Consider the following 23,057-nt stretch of genomic DNA (forward strand, 5'->3'; position numbering starts at 1 on the left):
TGGCAGGGAATGAGCCACCTCCACCTGTGGTATTACACTCTCCCCACAGTGCGGAGTGGTTGCAGGCAAACATCCAGCTGGGAATGGTGTCTGAAGTTGCTAGCTCCCAAACCACACCTGCGGACTGTGATAGTAGGATGTGCCAAAGGCTTGCCAGAAACAGTTCTAAAAAATTAACAATATAGATGATCAAGTTTCAGGGACAAGGAACTCTCCTCGGCACTGTAATAGATATACCAGAGTAGATACAGCCAAGCAGCCCACCTTCTGGACAAAAAGCTGTGTATTTTCAGCTGACAGCAACTGTTTTCTGGTGTCTAAGACATGCTCACTTTGGATTTTTAAGGCACTCTAGAAGCTGCCACATCAACACACCACAAAACTAGTTAGATATCTTGTCCGTGTTGGACATTCCTAGCTGGTAGCTTACTCTCCATTTGATCTTTTTCTGTTTCATCTCCTAGTTTTAACCATAGCCAAAAACAATGCTTGCAGTCCATGAGGAGTTTAAATTATAATGCTGATACTGAAATTACAGTGTTTATGCTTTAAATTATACTTCCAACTTGGACATTACTTTTTCTTACTATATCCGGATCAAACCCACGGGGCTTTTCCTTTCTGCATTTGGCCATTGCGTGAGTGAAAATGTTTTCCTTCTGCCTGACCCACACGATTTGTTGCGATGGGCAGGACGGTGTGATCATGTGTCCAAGCGCAGAGCCCAGGTGGTGCCTTCTTGAGTTGTTTTTATGGTACTGAAACTGCCATGGCTCCTGTGCTCTCAGCACCATGCAACAGGAATTATGTTGTGTTTGACAAATTCTGCCTGTTGTAAATTGCCTTGTACACCTAAATGATACATAAGTAAGGCTTAATAATAGCAAGAGCAAAAGCTGCTCCAAAACACTTCTGTGCATCATTCATAAGAGTAACAGAGCTCACTGTTCAGTTCTGCTGTTGATCTTGAAGATACTTCTTACTGGGTGTTTTTTACTAGTCTGACTAACAGTGCACGTAGAGATGTACATGCTCATTAGGAACTTGTTGTGCTTGGTGTACGCTCAATCTCATGTTTGTTAATGAAGTCCACTGGTGCCACTTGTCTCTTGCCCTCCATCCCTCACCCTGCTGATGATTACACGCAGGAGAATCCCACCAGAACTCATGGGCCATGATGCAAACTGAGAGCTGCCAACCTGACTGCATTTACAGATTTTGAGGGTGGGAAAAATCCCTGCAAATGTCATTTTAGTTTCTAATACACCAGTAGATTAATTTTATAATGTGTCTGTTAATGGGTATATGATTTATTAATCATTTATTAGCCACAACTCTATAGCATGTATATATAAAAACCAAAACCAAACTTTAATGTGGATAGAAAATGCTTAAATGTAGCATTACCTAAATGAGCATCATTACTAAATGATAAAGGTTTTTAAAGTTTATTTATTTATTATTTGTTTTTCCCTTTTATATGATTGAATTTTCTTTTGCAGTCATTTAAAATTTAAGCCTTTGAAGCTTCCATGTGTTCAGTCATTTGACTTGATGGGGTTGCAGCAGGACTGCCCCACTGCCCGGTAAAGGAAGACCAGTATGTATTTTCTGCCCTGGTAGCTGAAAAGGAATTAGTTGACCCTGTGTGACTTTCCCTTCTGTCACCCAATTTCCAGATTGCTCTCTGGTGTAATATGGAAATTAAATATAACTGTTCATGATTCTTGACTTGTCCATGCAGCCTTGGAACCATTTTAAACTTCTGGGTATTTTGTTATAATGTTACTGGCAGAGCTGGTCTTCAGTGGTGCAGAACAGCTTGATAGACACTTGGCAAGCAGCAGCTGTGGGGTGTTTTCTGCATCTGTTTCTCACCTGCCAACATCTACTTGATAAACCTTGGGAGCAAAAATACTCTTTCAGTTCAACTGTGCGTTGTGCACCATTGGGCTAGCTGTGCTACCACATCCTCACGACTGAAAATGACTGAGCAAGATGGTGGAGCTGGCGTATCTTTTTCTGCTCTTTCATTGTAATTCTGAGGGTACAAACCCCTCATGAGCTGCACCCACCTCAACTCTTCCTGCCAGAGAAGCTGTACATTGTGTTTCCTTTTAGCCATTCATTGTGTTTCCTTTAGCAAGCATTGTGTTGCTGAGGAGGTAAGTGAAGTCCCTCAGCTGTTCTGCCGTGGGACAGAGCTGATTTTCTTAGGTAGTTTCACCAAGCAAGTGCTAGAACACCAAAGTACTATAAAAATTAGTGCAACTGTCAACTCTTTTGATGGTCTTCACACAGAGCTAAAGACTGAAAACGTCTGGAAGCTGAAGTTCCAGAGAAATGATGAGTATGAAAAGTTAATTACATAGACGGGGGAAGTTTCCAAATTGGAGGCGAGGGGTCCATTTTTTTGTTTGACACTTTTGTGTCAATTGCTGTTTTCACTCATTTTTCTAGTTCTGAGGAAGTCACTCTTTTGCTGTGCACTCTACTAAAAGTCAGGCAAGAACCACCCTGGGTCAGGAGAGAGGCTATCAGGGCCTTGCCCCTGTCACTGCATCCCAGCTGGTGTGTTGTCCCTTCTGACGCGGTATGAGACAATTTCTGTGCTAGGCTGCAGGGTCTCTCCCCGTTTGCAGCAGGGTTACATTCATCCCACGTGCTTCCGGTTTGGCAGAGCAAATCCAATTCTTTCCTCACCATGGCAGAACATACCACTTGCGGTGCTTAGGGTTTTTTTTGGCAAATGACCTGTAGTGAAAAAGCAAGGCTGTCCATTTCCAAGAAAGTGAAGCTGACAAACAAAACCAGATTATCTCTCCTTCAGGTGAGCTTTCTTTGCAGTACAATGTGCAGGCTATTGGAGCCTTGTGGAGAAGAACAGTATGAATTTTATGGTCAGGGACTTAATAATTCTTAGAAATGAATCATTGCTGTCAGAGTTTCTATGGGAACGGAGAAATAAATGAATATTTAGGCTATTTTCAAATTAATTCTGTCAGAAGATCCAAAGGTTGTGCAATGGCTAGAAGTATACAAAGAAATAAATCATTATATTATTTAGATTTCGCTAGTTACTGTTACTGGGTTTTTTTGAAAAGTATGTTTTATACAACTTAGTCACAAAACATTTAAACTCAACAGAAGACAAACAGGACATTCGGCTGTAAGTTCAGAACAATGAACTCATGAGGTTTATTTTTATATGCAAGTTCGACTTGGACGTGTGCCATATAACACAGAAAAAAGTTACCACTTAATGCCTTTTCTTTTCTCTCTTGAAATGATGAGGGCATCTGGATCCCATTTTAAATTGCAAACTAGGCTTTTTAAAACAATTTGCATAGCTTGAACTAATTAATGCTTTGGTTGATGTGTAGGCAGTAAAAGACAACATGACCCCAAGCATGAGAGAGGTGAAGGAGAATTGCATGAATTTTGGCATTTCCTGACTTTCGAGAGCTTGACTTGTCTACCCAAACATTTCAATGTAAGCAGGGCATACGCAGAGGGGATGTCACGAAGTAATATCAAGAGACCCCAAGGATAAGCTACGCGTGTTTCCCAGCATCACAAAAAAATGTTCACAGAGCCTAAATGCGCAGCCTGATGTTCTGTTACCTTGAGCAAAGCCCACAGCCTCAGCCAGATGCATCTGGCCCTCGTGAGTTAAGAGCCATTCACTGCAGACCTTGAAGCACGTGCAAACTCTTGATGCCAGAGGCCTGATTTCTGTGATCTCCACCGTTTCTGCTGTTATTGGGCTGATGTCCCTCAGTTCCAGCTGGCTGGACCAGCATTGACCGATGCCCAGGCAATTTCCTCTCAGGTTTTGGAGTGATGGTTTCCTCCCTCCAATGAAACTCAGGTCTGCAAGCAACCCCCTGGTTATGTTCAAGAATGACACTTCTCCAGCCCCCCAAAACAATGGAAACCAGGAGGAACAGAGAGTTTCTATTCAAGACAAATCCAGTTTACATAGAAATGAGAAAACCTGAACTATACCCTTCCAAACCCTAGTGTAGATGTATATTCCTATAAGGCATGGCTTGGCTTAGGTCTTGCCTGGCCTACGGCACTTTGCAGCACTGTGATGAGAATGGTCGGAGGAGGCATTGCCCAGTGACAGCACAGTGCTGCAGACTAGTGAGGCGTTTCTGCAGAGCTCTGCAGGAACTCAACTCTCGATGAAACATTTTGGTTTCATGATGCAGCTTGTTCTGCCAAAATCATTCTGGCATTTTGATCGTGCTACCCTTCAACCTTCTGCAGCCTGCAATTCTTCACAGACAGCTTAGCTACAATTAGGGCTTTTTTCAGAAGATGGCAAAATGTATATGCTGAATCCCAAGAGTTGGGGAATGGCTGTTGCTTGAAGAAAATGTTACTGGACTTTTTAAAACTTGGACAAAAACATCGATGTTCCTTGTTCACATAAATTGTTCTGAAGCATTTTTCTTTGAGGCAGATACTTGCCTGGCACCTGGGAAGGATGAGCCCCTGCAACGACACTGACAGGGGGCAGAGGGATTGGGGAGCAGCTCTGCAGGAAAGCCATGGGGTGGTGGTGGGCAGCTAGCTGAATGTGAGCCTGTGGTGTGCCCTGGCAGCAAAGGCAGCCAGTAGTTCCTGAGCTGTGTGATCAGGGGCATGGCTCAAAAATCAAGGGAAGGGATTGTCTCCCTCTGTGTGCCACTTTTCAGACCACCTCTAGATACTGAGTCCAGTTTTGGGACCTGACACAGGAAAGATGTGAACAAACTGGAAGGAGCTCAGGGGAGAGCCCCCAAGGCAGTAGGGGACTGGACCACTTGCCCCCTGAAGAGAGACTGGGGGAGCTGGGCTGGGTCAGCCTGGAGAACGGACAGCTTTGGGGCACCTAAAAGCCCCCAGCAGTGATGAAGGATCATGGAGGAGATGGAGCTGGGCTCCTCACAGTGGTGCAGGGTGGGAGGATGAGAAGCAATAGGCACAAGTTAAAATGAGAGAAGTTCAGGTTGAATATAGGGAGAAACTTTCCCCATGAGGGAAGCAGTGGAGTAGGTTACCCCAAGCAGCCGTGCCATATCCATCCTTGGAGGGTTTCAAGCCCCAACTGGTGCAAGCCCTGAGCAGCCTGGTCTACCCCCAGAGCTGGCCCTGCTTTGGGCCAAGAGGTGTACTGGAGACCTCCCAAGGTCCTTCCCAGTCTGATTTAGCCTATCATCCTCTGATCTTAATCAACTGAAAATGGGGCCCTGCTCTAAATACACTTAACAAATGGTAGTGCTGCTGATGCTGCCTGCAGCAGCTGCGTTGAGCCTGAGATCAGCCTGGTTCATTGCAGGCATGATGGACGGCATCCAGCCAGCAAATGATGGGGCACCTCATTCTTCCTTGGTTGTTTTTTAAAGGTATTTGAAAAGTTTGTGAGGTCTGGGTGAGTCTTCCAAATAGAAACCTAACCACACAGATTCATCTGTGTAAAAACCATATATGGTCATAAACAACTGTGCTCAGGTCAACGCAATGTTACATTTTATATATGCTATTTGATACAGATTAGATTTGTAAATTGAGAAATACTGTAGCGGCCCTTGCCAGGGCTGAGCAATCCAAGAAATATTAAGTTTAAAGTAGATTCAGATCTGAACACTGGAGCTGTATCCACAGTCTTGCACACCATCCAGCTTTTCTTAGTATCTATCACTGTTACTATTTGTTATGACAGCTACATTATTTGTGAGGTAATGGAACATTATAAAACAAAGCAGAGCTGTTTAAAGTATCAAAATTCCCTTATTGTGAGTACTTTCGTCTTAGGTTTCATTATTTTTTTGGGTCATCCAATATGTACATTTGTATACTATAGACATGATAAATCTCTGTATTAATCTTTGTGACCTGCATTTGCCCTGGCTCATGCGATCTCAGTACTTCCACGGTAAGAAATAACAGAAGACTCGATGTAGAAAATTTAAGGCATTTCTGTGTTTATAAAACTCACTATGGGCCTGATCTTGTAATTCCTTTACTTGGTTAAATTCTCATTATTCATCTAAGGAGTGTCACTAAAGTGTAAGGTAACATGTAAGGGGAATTTTGTAACATTAGGTCCTGGTGAGATGTTAACATTAGCAGTGATGATCCCTGTCTTCCATCAAGTGGAGGAAGTTGTGGAAATGAAACAAGAAGTTCCTGTGGAAATGATTACATCGGCCACGTCTGCTGGAGAAAGCTGGAGCATCACGCAGGGAAGCTGCAGGTGTGCTGGGGTGGGAGCGGGCTGACAACAGCCCCATGCCCAACCCAGGGGCCAAGGGCCAGGCAAGGGGAGCCTGCAGGAACCTGGGCTCAGGCCTGCCAAAACGAGACCAGGTGCCTCAAAGCCATGCAGGCCACCCAGCAGGGTAAGATCTAGAGGGGAAAGAGACAGCTATGGGGATGCGTATGAAAGCAACAGCATTTTTAAGAGCAGTTCTTCACATTGGCCCATGATGTCAAGGCATCTGCTGGTGTATTATTCTTATTCTTACTCCATTCTTATTCCATTATTATTATTCCATTTATTATTCCATTTATTATGATACTAAATAAATACAAGCAGTAACCAAAAAGGACACTTTCAAGACCTGGGTGCTCTTCACGCCCTCCCAGGGTAGACCTTAACCTCCCTCTTCCCACCTTCAGCACAGTCCAGGAGTCAACAAAGGCTTTCATTGCTTTCCCATTAGGTGTAATGAGGAACAGACTACGTGTATGTGCAATCCAGCAGCCCTTGCCTGGCCCCAGGAGGGAATGTGATGGCAGCAGCTCCAGGACATCCAGCAAGGGCTGCAGGAGGGGAGTGGGCACCGGCAAGAGGGGATAGTGCTGGGGAGCAGTAGGGGGGGACCCGGCACCGGCTGGAAATCCCAATTTAGCCATTCCCACAAAACCTGAGGAAAACTCCTCGTTCTCACTTGCTCTCATGGGAAATTAAACAAGTCTCAAGTCCAGCCTAACCAATTTTCCTAGCTAGAACTGTAAATAAACACAACAAGCTTACTAAGAACAACTAGCTGCACCTTAGCTGTTGCTTATCTGTGAGAGGATGCAGTAAATCAGATTAATCTGAGGAAAGAGGAGGAGAGATTATGCTCTCTGCTGTTATTTATTTACCTTAGATGAGTACTAGATACTGCTAGATGCCTTCAAGTTTGAGTTTTCAAATCTGTTGCCAAAGGGGTGGGAAGATGTATAAGGGAGCCAGCATGACTGACTATTTAATTTCGCTTGTCCGTCTTTTCCCTACTTCTGAGGACTTTCTATCTCTAATAGAAGTACTTGTACGTACTGCCAGCAGTTCTGTATTTGTGAAAAAAATGACATTTTTGGCACATGAGAACCGCTATGTGAAGTAAAAGAAGACACAGAACTCTCCTGATTAATGTATTTGTATAATTAATAATTTTACAAACTGCCTCTGGAGATTCAAATTTAATAAGGCAGGTGTCTTTTCTCTTTTAGCCTCCTGTGCCATAAGGACAAATTCTTATGAAATTTTCTTGACTCTCCTGAATGAAATTAATTACTTTTTAAAAACTGCTCTCTGGGAGACCTAATTCTTTTTTTTTTTTTTTTTTTCTGTGCTGCTGACATATTCCTAACCTGTTGTTGATCCAAATGATTTCAGAATCTTTCTTTACTTCTTTTTCCTCAAAAATCTGCTGCATCTCTAGGAGAGATTTGTAAGAAGCAATGGCTCATAAGCCCTTATTTCTAACTTTCTGGGCTGCCCTCAAATTTAAGAGCAGACTGCTGGAAAGGAACAGCAATCTCTGCGCTAGCAAGGGATGTGGTGTCAGGAGTGAGTCAGGGCATGGGATCCATGCGTCTGTGTGCCAAAACTAGGAATGGAAGTGGATCACTGCACTGCCTGCTGTGGTGGGTAGGGAGGAGGTGATGTAAGAGAGGTTTAGGAGCACTGCTTTCCCCCCAGATTTATTGTGGCATTGATTGCCAGTCCTCTTGCAGCCTGCAGTGAGTTTAACAGCCTTCTGGGACTAGCACTGGCTCGTGCAGCTGCCCGAGAAACTTTCAGTTAGAAACTTACAGTGCAGATTTACAATGGAGCTTGGTCTTTGGCTGTGCTTGGATTTTGGGGGATGCTGAAGCTTGCCATGGCCGTGATTGTAGAATAAAGCAATTAGAAAGGGGAGATAATGAAAAGGACATTAGGAGAAACAAAGGGGTTCAGCAAAGGAGGGAGAGAGCAACAGAAGATACAGTAGGTAAAGACAACACATTAATTCTTGGGGAGAGAAGGAGCATCAAAGATGACTTGGGGACTCCCAATTATCAGTAAGCATCAGCCCATGCAGCACTTAGCCCTTTGTGCAGTGTGGGAGCCATTGCAAGAGGGTCACAGTGGTTGCCAATGGTTCAAGACCTTTCTTAAGCTTGTGCATGTTTGATAAATGCTACAAGACCTAGTGGTGATGTGGCTTACTTCTTGGTTCAGGCCTCAGTGCCCCCATCAGGGGTTGCAGTAACCTACATATGAATAGATATCTGGAGTGGTGGTTCTGGTTCAGTTTCCTCTGAAAGGAACCTGTTTTACATGTACCAGGGACATCCTGCAGACTGGGTCAATACACAGTAAGTTGGGCCAAGTAGAGGTTTTGCCTCAAATTGTCTTACAGAATCACAGAATCACAGAATCACCTAGATTGGAAGGGACCTTTTAAGATCATCTAGTCCAACCGATTAAACAAAAAAAAAAAAAACAAAAAAAAAAAACAACAAACCACCAACCACCAAACCCAACAAAAAAACCAAACAAAAAAACACACACAAAACACCACCCAACACTAATCCATATCCCTGAACACCATGTCAACTCCTCTCTTGAATACCTCCAGGGATGATGCCTCAACCACTTTCCTGGGCAGCCCATTCCAATGTCTGACAACCCTTTCAGTAAAGAAATATTTCCTAATATCTAACCTGAACCTCCCCTGGCGTAACTTGAAGCCATTGCCCCTTGTCCTATCATCTGTAACTTGGGAGAAGAGACCGACCCCCGCCTCTCTACAGCCTCCTTTCAGGTACTTGTAGAGAGCGATAAGGTCTCCCCTCAGTCTTCTCTTCCCCAGACTGAACAACCCCAGCTCCCTCAGCCTCTCCTCGTAAGACTTATTCTCCAGACCCCTCACCAGCTTCGTTGCCCTTCTCTGGACCTGCTCCAGCACCTCAATGTCCTTCTTGTGGTAGGGGGCCCAAAACTGGACACAGTACTCGAGGTGGGGTCTCACCAGTGCCGAGTACAGGGGGACAAATCACTTCTCGGGTCCTACTCACCACGCTATTCCTGATACAGGCCAGGATGCTGTTGGCCTTTTTGGCCACCTGGGCACACTGCTGACTCATGTTCAGCTGACAGTCGACCAACACCCCCAGGTCCTTTTCTGCCAGGCAGCTCTCCAGCCACTCTGCCCCAAGCCTGTAGCGCTGCCTGGGGTTGTTGTGACCCAAGTGCAGGACCCGGCACTTGGCCTTGTTGAACCTCATCCCGTTGGTCTCAGCCCATCCATCCAGCCTGCCCAGATCCCTCTGCAAAGCCTCTCTACCCTCCAGCAGATCAACACTGCCACCCAACTTAGTGTCATCTGCAAATTTGCTGAGGGTGCATTCAATCCCCTCGTCCAGATCATTGATAAAGATGTTGAAGAGAACCGGCCCCAGTACCGAGCCCTGTGGGACACCACTCGTGACTGGTCGCCAACTGGACTTCACCCCATTCACCACAACTCTCTGGGCCCGGCCCTCCAGCCAGTTTTTAACCCAGCGGAGAGTATACCCATCTAAGCCATGGGCAGCCAGTTTCTCCAGGAGGATACTGTGGGAGACTGTATCAAAGGCCTTGCTAAAGTCCAGGTAAACAACATCCACAGCCTTAGTTCTCCTGAACACAGCAGCCTCCAGGCACAGCACCTCTGCTGTGAAGTGACTAGCCCATGTGACTTAGGAGATCAGAATCTGAAGCAGGGAATTAAGCTGTTGCTTAAAATGGACTTAATTACCACCTATTTGCAAATACATTTTTCTTAAAGAAACATAAAATCAATTATAAAATGACTTCCTGGTAATAGTATTTATTTAAGTAGTCCTTAATTCAAAGCAATTCAGCATACTTCAGACTTAGAGATGACTTACAGCTCTTTCATGAACTGTATGATCTTCAAATCTCCAGAACGATCTCTGACCTCCACGAATACCCTCTCTCTCATTTCGCCCTGTGGCAGAGAGGCTGTGCCAGCCATCTCATTCAGCACAGCAACAAAGAGCCCTGCAAAGCTTTGTTCACTGGCTTTCAGCTGTTGATTGCTGGCTTCTAGCTCTGACAGACAGTAAGTTGCCACAAGCATGGCAATGGCTCGCACCTCCAGGTAGGGAGGGGTGCGTGATGCTAGTAGGCACGTCGTGAATGACCTGGGTTTGCGAGCTCCTCTTCTAATCCTGTAACTGAGTGGGCCACACCAGAGAAAAAAAACAAGACCGGTGGTATAATCTTGTGCTGAGGGCTTCCCCACTTAATTAATATAAAAATGTAGCTCATTTGTGATGTTCAGAAATACTGAATTTCATGCATTTCCAGGAGAGATATGCTTTCATTCTGTTAGAAAAAAATAAGACAGCTCTATCTTTTCCTTGCACCAGCATGCAAAGAAGTTGTTTTGAAAAAGAAAATCTAATTAAAAATTGTTAACACAATCTTCACAGCTGAGTCACGTTCCCAGGTACCTCATGTTCCTCACGTTGTGTCAAATAATAAACATCTGACTCAGGACTGAGGCTGCTGCTCCTGGGGCCAGGCACCCGAGTGCTAGGTGTTGTGCTATTCATTATCACCATTCTGGAGATCCATTTCACATCTAGCCCTGAGCCTGTCTTTCTCTGCAGATCATTTTGCTTTTTTTTTTTCCAGTTTCTTAAAATATTTACTCTGTCTTCTTACTGAGGAGATTCCTGGAACTGTGAGAATCCTGACAAATTCATAAGTGCAGTTTGTTGTAACTGAAATTGCAGGTGTTCAGAAGCAAACCTGGAGAGGGAGCAAAGTTTGCTAGTGGCGCTGCTCAGAGCAGAGGAAGCCCATGTTCCAGCATCTTATCTGCAGAAGGAAAACAGAAGTAGAAGAAAAGGATTTTATCTGGGAGAATAGCAGAATGAGCAGAACTCAATACTGGTGCTGCTACGAAGGCTACGTAAAGCATTGTGGTCAGATGTGTACCTGTATTTATATTATAATGGATCAAGAAGTCACCACCCTCTCATATGAAGATCTTTTAAACTCACCTAGTTACACTGGAGCTGATTCATTTTGCCAGCATGGGATTGACATACTGTATTCACTGCTAGCAATTTTAATATGTTTTTGGTGTGGTTTGTTTTTCACAATCAGTTTAACATAGTACTGTCACCAAAAATAACAATGTAGTTATGTGATTGCTAGTCAGCTGGGTTGAAGTTCAACCTAAGGGCCAGTAAATCATAGGAAGTCATTCCACTTACAGAGATAGATTCTGGGTCAGGTACTATAGCTTATATTGTTATTAAAATATCATCCTAGTGTGTTGCACAACCTGTCACAATTTTTATGTGGGGATAGATCACAGTTTCACAGTATTTCTGTGCAAGGCTCTATAGTTCAGCACCTAGCAAAATATGAATTTCTATTTTTTATAAATTTGACACAAGGAAATGTGAATTTATAGATGAATATTGCACCATAAAACCCCTAATAGAATATAATCTTTGTCTTTGTTTCTGTGACTTTCTCTTTTCCTCAGGATTACTCCTTGATTGGAATTACTGAATTCTTTTACAAAAGATGTTTTCCTACTAATCCAGTTTCCATGGGAGTATCATATTTGGGTGTAAAACAAAAGAGAGGCAGTCCAGAATGGATTAGCAAACATAAATACTCTCGGAGACTGTGAGATTCCAGTTTGTTGGGCATCGTGGACAAAGGCACATGGTAATGCACAAATACTCATCTCTTGCACTAGAGACCTGATGTGCTGGAAAGCTAATGGGATTGATGCAGAAGGGCAATGTGGAAAGAATTGGCCTAGTTCCTGGAACTGTAGTATGTGTTTGATGTGCAGTGACATTATACTTGTGGAAATAAATTATTTAGGTCGGTCTGAGGGGGTCAGCAGAGAAATTCCTCTGGCTAGACATGAATTGTCTTCTGACACTTCAAGTACCTTTTCTGTTTGTTTCGGGTTTTTTTTTCAATTCCTGTTCTATCTGTGAAAGGGGTACTAGACCAGAGTACTCGGTATTCAGTTGCTCCTAGATCTGGCTGATGGATGACACTTTTGCACAAGGGGAGAGAACTGCTCAAGTTTGAGAGCAGAAAAGGGATGTCTGTTTTCTGTGAATAACAGCATGGTTATGATTAGGTTGCTCTTTAGGTGCTGTCACAGTATGAGCTGGTCCTTTAAAAGATTTGAGTTAACCTTTCCCTATATATTAATGCAGTCTCTTTAGCCTCAACAGAGTCTGGTCTATGGAAGGAGAGTTTTGGAACCAATATCCATATCTATATAGTAATTTTATGTAAACGTGTTTGGATTTGCAGTCATAGTACGTTTCTGGTATGTATGTCTGAAAACACATTGGTTTATTTCCCAAATTACATGCAGTATTTTTTCAATATGTGCTTAGCATTTTTTTATAAACCAGAGATGAGAGGTCAATGTCCATAATGACTGTTAAAAAGACTCAGATATCTATTTCCTAATATTTGTAGAGGACATGCATTATACACAAGTGCTAACCTCAAAATCTCTTCACAAGTACTGACCAAAAAATATCTCTTTTAGCAGGCAGGACCCCAGCCTAGAATATTTTGTTCTTATATTTGTATCTCTAAAAAGCTAAATCTGTGGTTACTAGGAGTGCTTTCTACGCAATTCCTCTCTCCAGTACTTGCATATTTCTCAAGTGTCCTTGAACATCCACAGGAGTCTTTCTCAAAGCATATTTGTTCTTCCCTGTCCACCCCAGAGGCAGACCAACCTGCAGCTACATAGACTGCATATTAGATTTTAATTTCATTCAATTCCAATATTTGTCATTCACTGTTCTTCACGTTTTGGTTTTTTTTTTTGTTGTTTGTTTGTTGGGTGTTTTTTTTGTTTGTTTGTTTTTTTGTACAAAAGAGTTTTAGATTGTTGGATAACATTTAGTTTAGAGCAGGATGTGAGATCAAGAGAGCAAAACAGCCATAAGCCTATGTGAGACTTTAGCCGGCCAGGACTCTGATTGATAGTAGAGACAAGATTTCTGGGATTTTAAGCCTGTTCTGATGTGCACAAAATTAATCAAATTTTATATTTCTGTCCTTGAAAGTTGGTTTAATATGTACCTGATGAAATTAGGCTGTGGGCTCCACTAATTCTAGTTACCTTGCAGTCTGTTAGAGGTAGGATAAATTTATGATACTGATAAAGTTGAGATTTTCGTTTAAGCCAATTGCTCCAGGGAAGTGAATGTTCTCTCCTCTTGAAGGAAATTGCTCCAATTTAAAGGCATTAAATGTTTAATCATTTGTCACTTGTCTCACTTGCAAATACTGTTGACAGTTATGTTGTTTATCTAAACTGACTCTCTGAGAAATGGGAAGTGGTAAAAAATTCTCTTAAAGTTTTTCTGAAGACAAAGAACCTGTGAATTGTCTTGTAAGATTTTTTTCCACCTGAGCTGAACTGCTAAACCTGATGTTTGACAGATAATTTAGTAAAAGAGGGCAGCTAGTTCCTGTCTGTTGATAATTTGAATTTCTGTACAGTGCATGAAATTTTGCTCTCCTTTATGAAAACATACATTTGGAAAGTATAAAGGAAGTCGTCTGAATGTCTGCTGTAAAACTGGTGGATGTTTTTCACATGATTATTTGGCCCGTGATAGACAGTATAAAAGTGGAAACAACAGTAACTTTGGATAGCTTTATCTCATCTAAGAGCACTGGAGAGAAGGGAAGCTAGGAACTGCTGACCCTACGTACAAGCAGTGATCCTGACTCCTTTGTACTGAGTCTTGCCAGTTGTGTTGGAAATCGATACATAATAGAGATTACATAATAATAAAAAAATCACTGTAGCATTATGTATCAAGGGACTTCTCTTTTGGATTTAAGGTGTAGCCCAGCTAGGGCAGTTGGCCAGTTTTCTTTCACTCCTTTTTGTTTGCTCATGTTAGGGATAAGTGTTGTAAGGTAGCCATCCTGCTTTAATTATTGGTCTGTTCAAATTCCTTCTTAAAAATTGGTTTTGAAAAATCACCATTATTTCATGGGTGAGAGAGAGCTGGTTTTTAATCAGAGCAGTCAGTAGCTATCTCACTGCTGAGAATGTGAATACTGAGGACCAGGGAAAAACATCTTTTTTATGAAAAAGCCTGTCCTGAAGCCTTTTGAAATTAAAGGTCCCATTAATTTCCCTCCTCTTTACATCTTATTCTGGTAATGTGGGCACGGGTCTCCAGGGTCAGCAGGTGGGCTCTGGCATTGAAGAAGGATGAAATGTAGCTGTAGCCACACCGCTGAACCAGGCATTGCAACTTGCTACCAGTTCCATCTGGACTGTGGCACAGGAATGAGTGCTGTTGTGTGGTTTTTTCCACCCCTGCTCTAAGCCAGCTCCACGTGTAGGCATTGTGACTGCACAGACTGTCCCTGCCTTGCACCTGGCAGCTTGGGAGCACAGGTAGAGCGGACACTGAGCTGCTTGTGCCCATCCTTGTAGACAGCATCTTCAATTCACTCTATTCTTTCCACCATTACGCTGAAGCTTGACGTCCTCTGAAAAAAAGAGGATTTAGTAATGTCTTCTCTACTTCATCCTCCTTCCTTCTCTCTAAATAATTAAGTTCTTAGGACAAACTCAGATACGTTGAGAGCCCTGGAACTGCTTATATAAATGGCTTCACTCTCACTTTCCCAAGGGAAAAAACTGATAAAGGAATATGTTTCAGTGTTTCATTGCATTGGTCATTCACAGTAACAATGTGTCTTTCCTCTACATAAACCTGGTGGTTCCCATGGTGTTTTTTCCTGGTGTTCTTGGCAAAAATTTCCTCCCTCTGCTGCTGCCCAAGTTGTGGTCATACTGAGCTTGTTGCGTTCTTCTCTAGGAAATAGCAATATCTTCATTGTGAATATGCAGTCTGCTAACATACAATGGAAACTTATAGGAAGAGACAACATAAATGTAAGACTTATATATGTCCCTTTGCAATGAAAGCTTCCCAGCCCTAATGCAATGGTACACAAGCATGTTGAAGCAGGACTAATTTTGTGATTGGATTAGAGTAAAAAGAAATCATGCAATGTGTATATTGTTCTAGTCCCAGCAGATAATTCACAGACATAAATACTGGGACCAAAAATAGTCAAGCTCATTATTACTTTCTAAAACCACACAATGTGCTATCTTTTCTTACTATACCCTCAAATTGAAAGGCAGTAATTTTGCTTCCAGCCATGCTCTATTTTGTTGTGTGTTCCAAGATTCCTGGGATATAACCATCACTTTTCAGTTGTGCACTGCTTGCTGTAGTTATGGCTGCTACAGCTCTTGCTGCACAGATTACTATTTGTCAGATGCCAGCTATTTGTTCGAATTCACATAGTGTACTTATCCGCCTGCTAGTCTGGCCACTAAACCCGTATGCATATAGCAATAGGTTTACTGAGGCTCCACTCAATCCTTGCTGCATTCCTCCTGATAATTTGCCTTGTGACAGAAAAAAAGCACAAAGATAAGTATTTCTAGCAGGGAACAAGGAATGTTATTAAAGGGAAAAAAAATCATACTCCTGGAGAGTCAGTTATTTTGAGAATGATGCTTACCTTTGCCTTCTAGATATGGATTTAGAAAAGAATTATAGTCAACCTCATAAAACACCCTTTTACAACATGGTTTCACCCAGTGATATAGGTTAGCGTTGAACAACATTTAGTCACACAAATAGGCACGGACAATTATGTGTCTTAAAAAATAGATGCTGTGAATTGTTTAAGTGTTTGGGAAAACATTTCACTTCTGTCCATATTTATAAAATCTAGTTTATTTTGGTTCATCACACTGATTTTCATTTTAAGTAATACAGCTTAAAAACCCAAGGCAATAATCACTGAGAAAACAATTTTACAGAATGTTTCTAGCCTTGGGAGACTTTCTTGATGGTTGGCATTGGCTGTATAATTAAGCATTTGGCACTTACCAGGTTTCATTTACAAATGAAACTTTCCTTGTGCCACCACTAATGATATTAAGAAGAGAACTTGCAGTTTTGAGATAGTTCCTGCTCTATCAAGCAAGATAGAGCCAGAGCTATGCCCTTGTCTGTTTTCTGGTGCCTACATTTGAAGTGGTCTGTTTTTAGCCATTTTGAATACGAATGCATGTTGAATAGGCTGAGGAATGGGAAATCCATGTGAGTCTTCAGCAATCCTATAAGTGCTGACATACTCTGAACAGGGTGTCTGTTCCCATGTCTGGAAGACAAAGATAGAGAAAGATCATTTTATTGCTCAAGTATTTTCCTTTTTTTGGCTTCTATTTTCCTGACTGAAATCAATATTTCAGGGCTAATGGATGAGGATGTCTGCTGTTGCTGCCTAAAATGCTGACCTTGGCAATCAATATATTTAGCTTGGAGCATTTGTGATGTCAATTACTATGATAATACTTCAGCATTTACTGCCTGCAAAACGTCTGGGTTATTGGGTTAGAGTTCCCCTGCAACCTTATCTTTCCCACTTTCCCTCTTTTTATACTCTGTAACTGCTGGAGACTCTGAACCCTCGAGCACAACTCTGTTAAGCAATTATTTTATTAGGACTGGATGAACGATAGTTTTGGTTTTGTTTTCTAATTTGTTGATCATTTTGAAAATGCAGAGGGACAAGGAAGCTGTTCTGAATAAAACATTTCACTTCAACAGAAAGTGCTTTGTTAAGGTGTTTTAAAATATTTTCAAGAAGATTTTGAAGATTTCTGATAACAATGAGGTAAATTTTGCCACAAAGTTATTACATACTGAAGAAACGGGACACCCTTTTGTAGAAAACACTGACAAATTTGACTTAATTTTTTTCATTGTGGTCTGTAACTTCAGTGAATATATTGATTGTATCTACGTGGTTTAGTGTCACTGATTGTACTTTTTTTTCCCTCCAAAAATAACTTAATTTGAGAAATATCACATAGCCCAGGATTTTAATGCTGGCCATTTTCAAGTGCTTCAATCTTTCTCCAATTTCCTCTTTGTTTTATTCATAGAATCATAGATCATAGAATCATAGAATGGTTTGGGTTGGAAGGGACCCTAAAGATCATCAAGTTCCAACCCCCCTGCCATGGGCAGGGACACCTCCACTAGACCAGGTTGCTCAAAGCCCCATCCAGCCTGCTCTTGAACACCTCCAGGGATGGGGCCTCCACAACTTCTCTGGGCCACCTGTTCCAGCGTCTCACCACCCTCACAGTAAAGAATTTCTTCCTAATATCTAATTCTCCCCTCTTTCAGTTTAAAACTGTTACCCCTTGTCCTATCCTTCCACTTCCTCATAAAGAGTCCCTCCCCATCTCTCCTGTAGGCCCCCTTCAGGTACTGGAAGGCTGCTATAAGGTCTCCCCAGAGCCTTCTCTTTTCCAGGCTGAACAACCCCAACTCTCTCAGCCTGTCCTCATAGGAGAGGTGCTCCACCCCTATGATCATCTTCATGGCCCTCTGCTGGACCTGTTCCAACAGGTCCATGTCCTTCCTGCACCGGGGACTCCAGAGCTGGACACAGTACTCCTGATGGGGTCTCACCAGAGTGGAACAGAGGGGCAGAATCACCTCCCTCAATCTACTGGCTACACTTCTTTTGATGCAGCTCAGGATGCGGTTGGCTTTCTGGGCTGCCAGTGCACATTGCTGACTCATGTTGAGCTTCTCATCCACCAACAACCCCAAGTCCTTCTCCTCAGGGCTGCTCTCAATCCATTGTCCACCCAACCTGTATTTGTGCTATTCAACACAAATAGTCTGTGGCCTGAAGAGAATAGAGTTAAACACCATCATCCCTACCAACACACGTGCTTTCTCTCTGTTACATGTCGGTTTGTTGCTGAGCTTCTGTACCAAATTACCTGACTGCAGTAAAGACCTTGACCTTGAAATTAGATGGATCCTTGTGACCATAAAAGCTCTCAACAGATCTAAGAGATTATTTACCTCAATCCAGAGCTTCAGTAAAGTTCGTCAGTCTCTGTAGAGCATGACAGTAGATAGACCACTATAAATGATGGTTTTTTACTCATAGCGCAGTCTTGAACTGCAGCATCTAATCTTATTAGAGAAAATTAGGTCTGTCTTGGAGCTTTAAAACCTGTTTGTGGGACTCTGGCCCACAAGCTGTCAATCAACTGAAACCTGTCACAAAGGTTTAAAGACTGACCATAAATTGCTAAAGAATGACAGCTATTGTACATGACTGCAATACCTTCAGATCTGTCCAAGTCTGCATTTTTCTCAAATTAAAAGAAGACTGTGGTTAACAGAATGAATGTTTTGTCTGATATAGTATTGAAGACAATTGTGAGTATTGACATTATTTTTATTACATGGTGTTTTTTTCAGAAGGAGCAAAGATTGCTAAAAATGAGACTGTGGAAAGGTATTATTCATGTGTACTTGTATCAGTTGAAAAGTTTGTTCCTCAGTCCTGTACCTTTGCACACATATGGCACTGTTTAAAACGTTTTCAAATGCTTCTTATAATGCTGAATAAGAAAGGTCTGGCCTGAAGCCCTTCGAGGTAATTGAGAGCTTTTCCATTTACTTCAATGGGCTTTGGCTCAGGACATTTAGTCTCTCAAAACCACTTGAACTATTGTTATCCTCATATATGAGAAGAGAACCAAGACAAAAAAGTGAAATGACATGCTGTCAGTCACACAGCAAGTTGGCAAAGTCAGTATAAGAACTCAGTGTTTTTGCTACCAGTCTGGTTATTCAACTACTACTTCTCTCTCTCAAAAAAAACCCCAACCCAGAAAAAAAGAAAAGTGGATATATTTATGCTAGTGAAACAGCCCTGTTGAATGGCTTGAGACTAAAGAGTCAAGCTTTCATTATTTCATTACATATAGTCTAACCTAGCCCATGATATCTCAGGTATGCCCTGAGCTCCCTGGGGTTTATGGCCGTGCTGGGGATATCACACACAGGGGATACAGTGATGTGAACCTCCCTCCCCTGGCCTGGCCTGCACTGCATTTCCCTGGTGCTGACGGTGGTCACGCTGCAGCCGAGAGTCACTCTCAGCGCCTGCACTTGTGTGCTCTGAAGGTGTCCAGATAGAACTCAGTAACAGCCAGACTGCAGGAAAATATTTATTAGATGATACATTCAGGGAAAACAAATATTGACACAACAGAACCCTACATGCCTGTTTCTATCCACTATGGTTTACCTTCGCTTGCGGCTGGTGAAGGCGCTCCCACTTTGCATACGCCTGTAATGTCCTCTTTTCAGCTTCACAGTCTGTTCTGACCAGAAGAAGTTTTGCAGTGTAAAGGAGAGCCAGGGTGCAAGCAGCCTCTCAGGCAGGAGATTTTCTGGGAGCTAGCAACCTCCCTTGCAGGGGTGCTGCCTTCTCCTTGCGCCCCTCCTGCAGCAGTGGGATGGAGGACAGACTCTCCTTGGAGCTCCCCTCAACCAGGTGACCCCTTCAGAGCTCCTCATAGTTTCTTGTGATGTACTTGTGAAAACCTTAGCAGACTTTGTTGTAATTTGTCTGATAATTTGTGATCTGTACTTAATTTTTTTTTTCTCCTGTGGCTTTATTTTTTAATTTCTGTCTTTTAGCCTGGGGGAGGGAGTCTGTTGCTCACTATGGTCATTCCCTGGTAAATCTATTAGCTTTGAGTCCTCTGCCATACATGAGGAGGTTATTCCTGTCTGAGATGGATGTGCTTATTGCGGTTTTTTTTTTTTTTTTGTATGATTAAAGAGCACTCTATGTCCAACTCCATGGTTTTTTAGGTTTTCAGCCCAAGGCTGAGCAAATAGCCCAGGGAGAAAGTTTTTTCTTGTTGGATCCCCTCTGAGACCAAGTGATCAGACACACAATGATTCCTCTGCTATCTGGAAAGAAGAAAAAGGCAGTTTCTGATAATGCTACTTCTGCAGGTTGTTTGAGGGGTCATTGTCAGCTGTTCTCTGAGGTGAGGAGAGGTTCATGCTATTTCCATGCTAATAGAGACAGCCCTGCCAATACTGGCTGTATTAACTAGTCAGTAACTAGTCAGGTATGTCAAAGGAGAAGAAAAAGCATATACAGCCAAAGGCTACAAAACCATGGAGCTTATTCACCTTCCTTCCTTGACCTCCATGCTGATTTGATTTGAGGCTAACTCATCATGATATTGAATGTGATTTACATGGTTCATTAATTAATAAGCCAAAATGATATTAAGAAGCTGTGGCTGCACTTTTAACTAATGGATCTGTCAAGTTCTCACTGAAGTCTTCAGGGATAAAGCCCAAGGGGCAGAATTTAGATTAATTCTGTTCATATCAACTGCCACTACCTAAAAGGTATGACCTAACTGATGGGTCATAATTGGTTATAAGCAATTGTGACCAGGTCCTAAATTTGGCAAAGAAAAAGCAGCTCTGCTGATCTGGAAGGCCTTGGTAAAAGCTGTCAAAGACTTAAGAGCACGATCTTAAGCTTTGTCTGATATTTTGTATGTATCTGAGGTACAACATTGAGAAAACTCTGGAAGGCAAGAATCTTTAATATCGTAAGAGTGAGAGCTTAATATGTGCTTGTGCAGGGACATAACAGATGCTGAGATCTGAACAAAAAAAAAGCCTACATAACAACAACCATATATAAAGGTAACACAGGGTCTGCAGGGCAACTGGTTATCCCAGGATATAAGTGTTTTCCCTAGAAGTCCTTTATTTCCTGGTCACTGTTGGAGTTTTGATTGAAATCATGGGCATTCCCTGAATGACAGTCCCGTTTCTGCAAACAGAGAATAGTAATTGGAAACTGTTCTCCTGGAAAACCATTTAAATCCTAGTGAATCAAATAAATATTTTTACCTTTTCCTTTTAGAAGTGCTTTGCCTGATCTAGGGAAGGAATAAAGAGAAAATAAAGCAATATCCTGCATTTGCCCTCTCTCTGTGAATGTCTGTGATTTAGTCTGGTGATGACTACAGACCATACTTTTAGGGTAGATTTGTATCTGCAGATCACTGCAGAGCAAGATTTAGAACAGGTCTAGTGGGCAGTGACTTTATTCTATTGAATGTATGTGCTAAAGATATCACTTAAAGAAAAGATTATTGGATAAATCCTTTTCACTGCCTTCACATATGTATATCTTGGAATGGTCATAACCAAATAGAGAAGTTTGTTCATCAGTATTTTTTATTCTATTTAGATATTTGTAGCTAGTGTCATAAATGGATCCAGTCACAGTGTTCTCTCACGTGATGTTTTAGATCCAGTTGCTTGAAGTATTAAGCAATATGGGTGTCAAACCTGTGTTTGAATCTAAAGACAATCTCTTGCTGCAGCTGCCTTCACAGGTGTGAAGTTAGGCCTCACAAATGGCACCATCCCATGAATTTTCCCAGTTTACGTTGTCCCAAATGCACCTCTTTCCTGATAGTATCGAATTGAAAAAACAAAATCCCAATTCTTTTATTAAGTTATTATCTAGGACACAGGCATTGCATTTCTCAATGATTTGAAAGATCTCCCTGATTTCAAGATTTGAAATGGCTCCTTAAATATTAGAGCTCAGTTCCAGATCTAGGTCAGATCTTTAAAGCACTTCTTATACATAAAGATATACTGTTATTGAGGTTAATCAGGTGGTTATATGTTTTAATTCCCGATTAGAGTAAGAGGCTTCTGTGTCAATACAGTGCAACTGAGCCTTCATTGTTACAGGCTGCACTGGGATCAATGGTATTTCAGTAGTATGAGAAAACTGGAGAAGAGGTAGAAAGCAACATGAATAATTTCCAGTAACTGTAGTGAAAGCTGAGCAGACTTAAGTTGTCTGGAGTCACTAAGATTAGCCAAATCAAAATATTCATCTCCTCTTAGTTTGATTTACCACCATTCACGTTACAGAGTGAATTGCATTTGCTCTGTAAGCATCATTTTGTTCAATGGGGCAAATACGTATTAACATTGCCACAGTAATTTCTCAAAAGACATTACGTTACTTGCTTGTTTTTTGAAAGTACTTACAGATGCCATTTAACACCTCACAGTACTAGATGTTATAAACACAAAATAAATATCAATCCTCCTCTCAATGCCCTGGTTGGTGATTTCAACGTGTAGTGAGAGATGAAAGGCAGTGAGAGGAAGAGAAAAAGAGAGGAGACAGATGAAACAGCACGTTAAGTAAATAGGGAGCTATTGCAATTGCATTGGTTCAGGCTTATCAGAGGGAAGTGGAAAAAGCAAGAGGGCTGGAGCCATCCCTCTGTTAGGTCTGCCTACTGCTACTTGTACTCCAATCTCACGAGAGAGGAGAGAACGCAGCACAGTTTATCTGCCCATCAGCAGCCCAACCACACCTGACTCTGAACTGGCATTTCGTATGCTTTTGCAATAAGAAAGGTTGCATTTATTGCTTCTGACCAAAATCTAGATGTAGTATGGGGATACGTGAGACTATGTAAAACAAGAAAGGTTGGTTGTTTTTTTTTCCTGTAGCTAATGCATAGCTAATGCTACTTTTCCATTAGCAGAGGTAAAGTAGAACTTGGAATGAGATCGAGTCCCACCTGCATTTTTGATGTCTCATGAAGCAGTTCTCCCGAAGCAAGTGTCTGACTTCCATACTGAGTTGATGAAGGCATACAGGTTCATCTTCGGATGAAGACCCTACTTGCCCTAGGTTGTGAGCTCTCTTATACCAGAGGTATGAAGAAATCCCATGGCTTTGCTACCCTTCTCTAGCTCTTGGTTGGAAGAAGTGATTGTTATAT

The sequence above is a fragment of the Numenius arquata genome, chromosome 1, assembly GCF_964106895.1.
Source record: "Numenius arquata chromosome 1, bNumArq3.hap1.1, whole genome shotgun sequence".
In the NCBI taxonomy this organism is placed as follows: Eukaryota; Metazoa; Chordata; class Aves; order Charadriiformes; family Scolopacidae; genus Numenius; species Numenius arquata.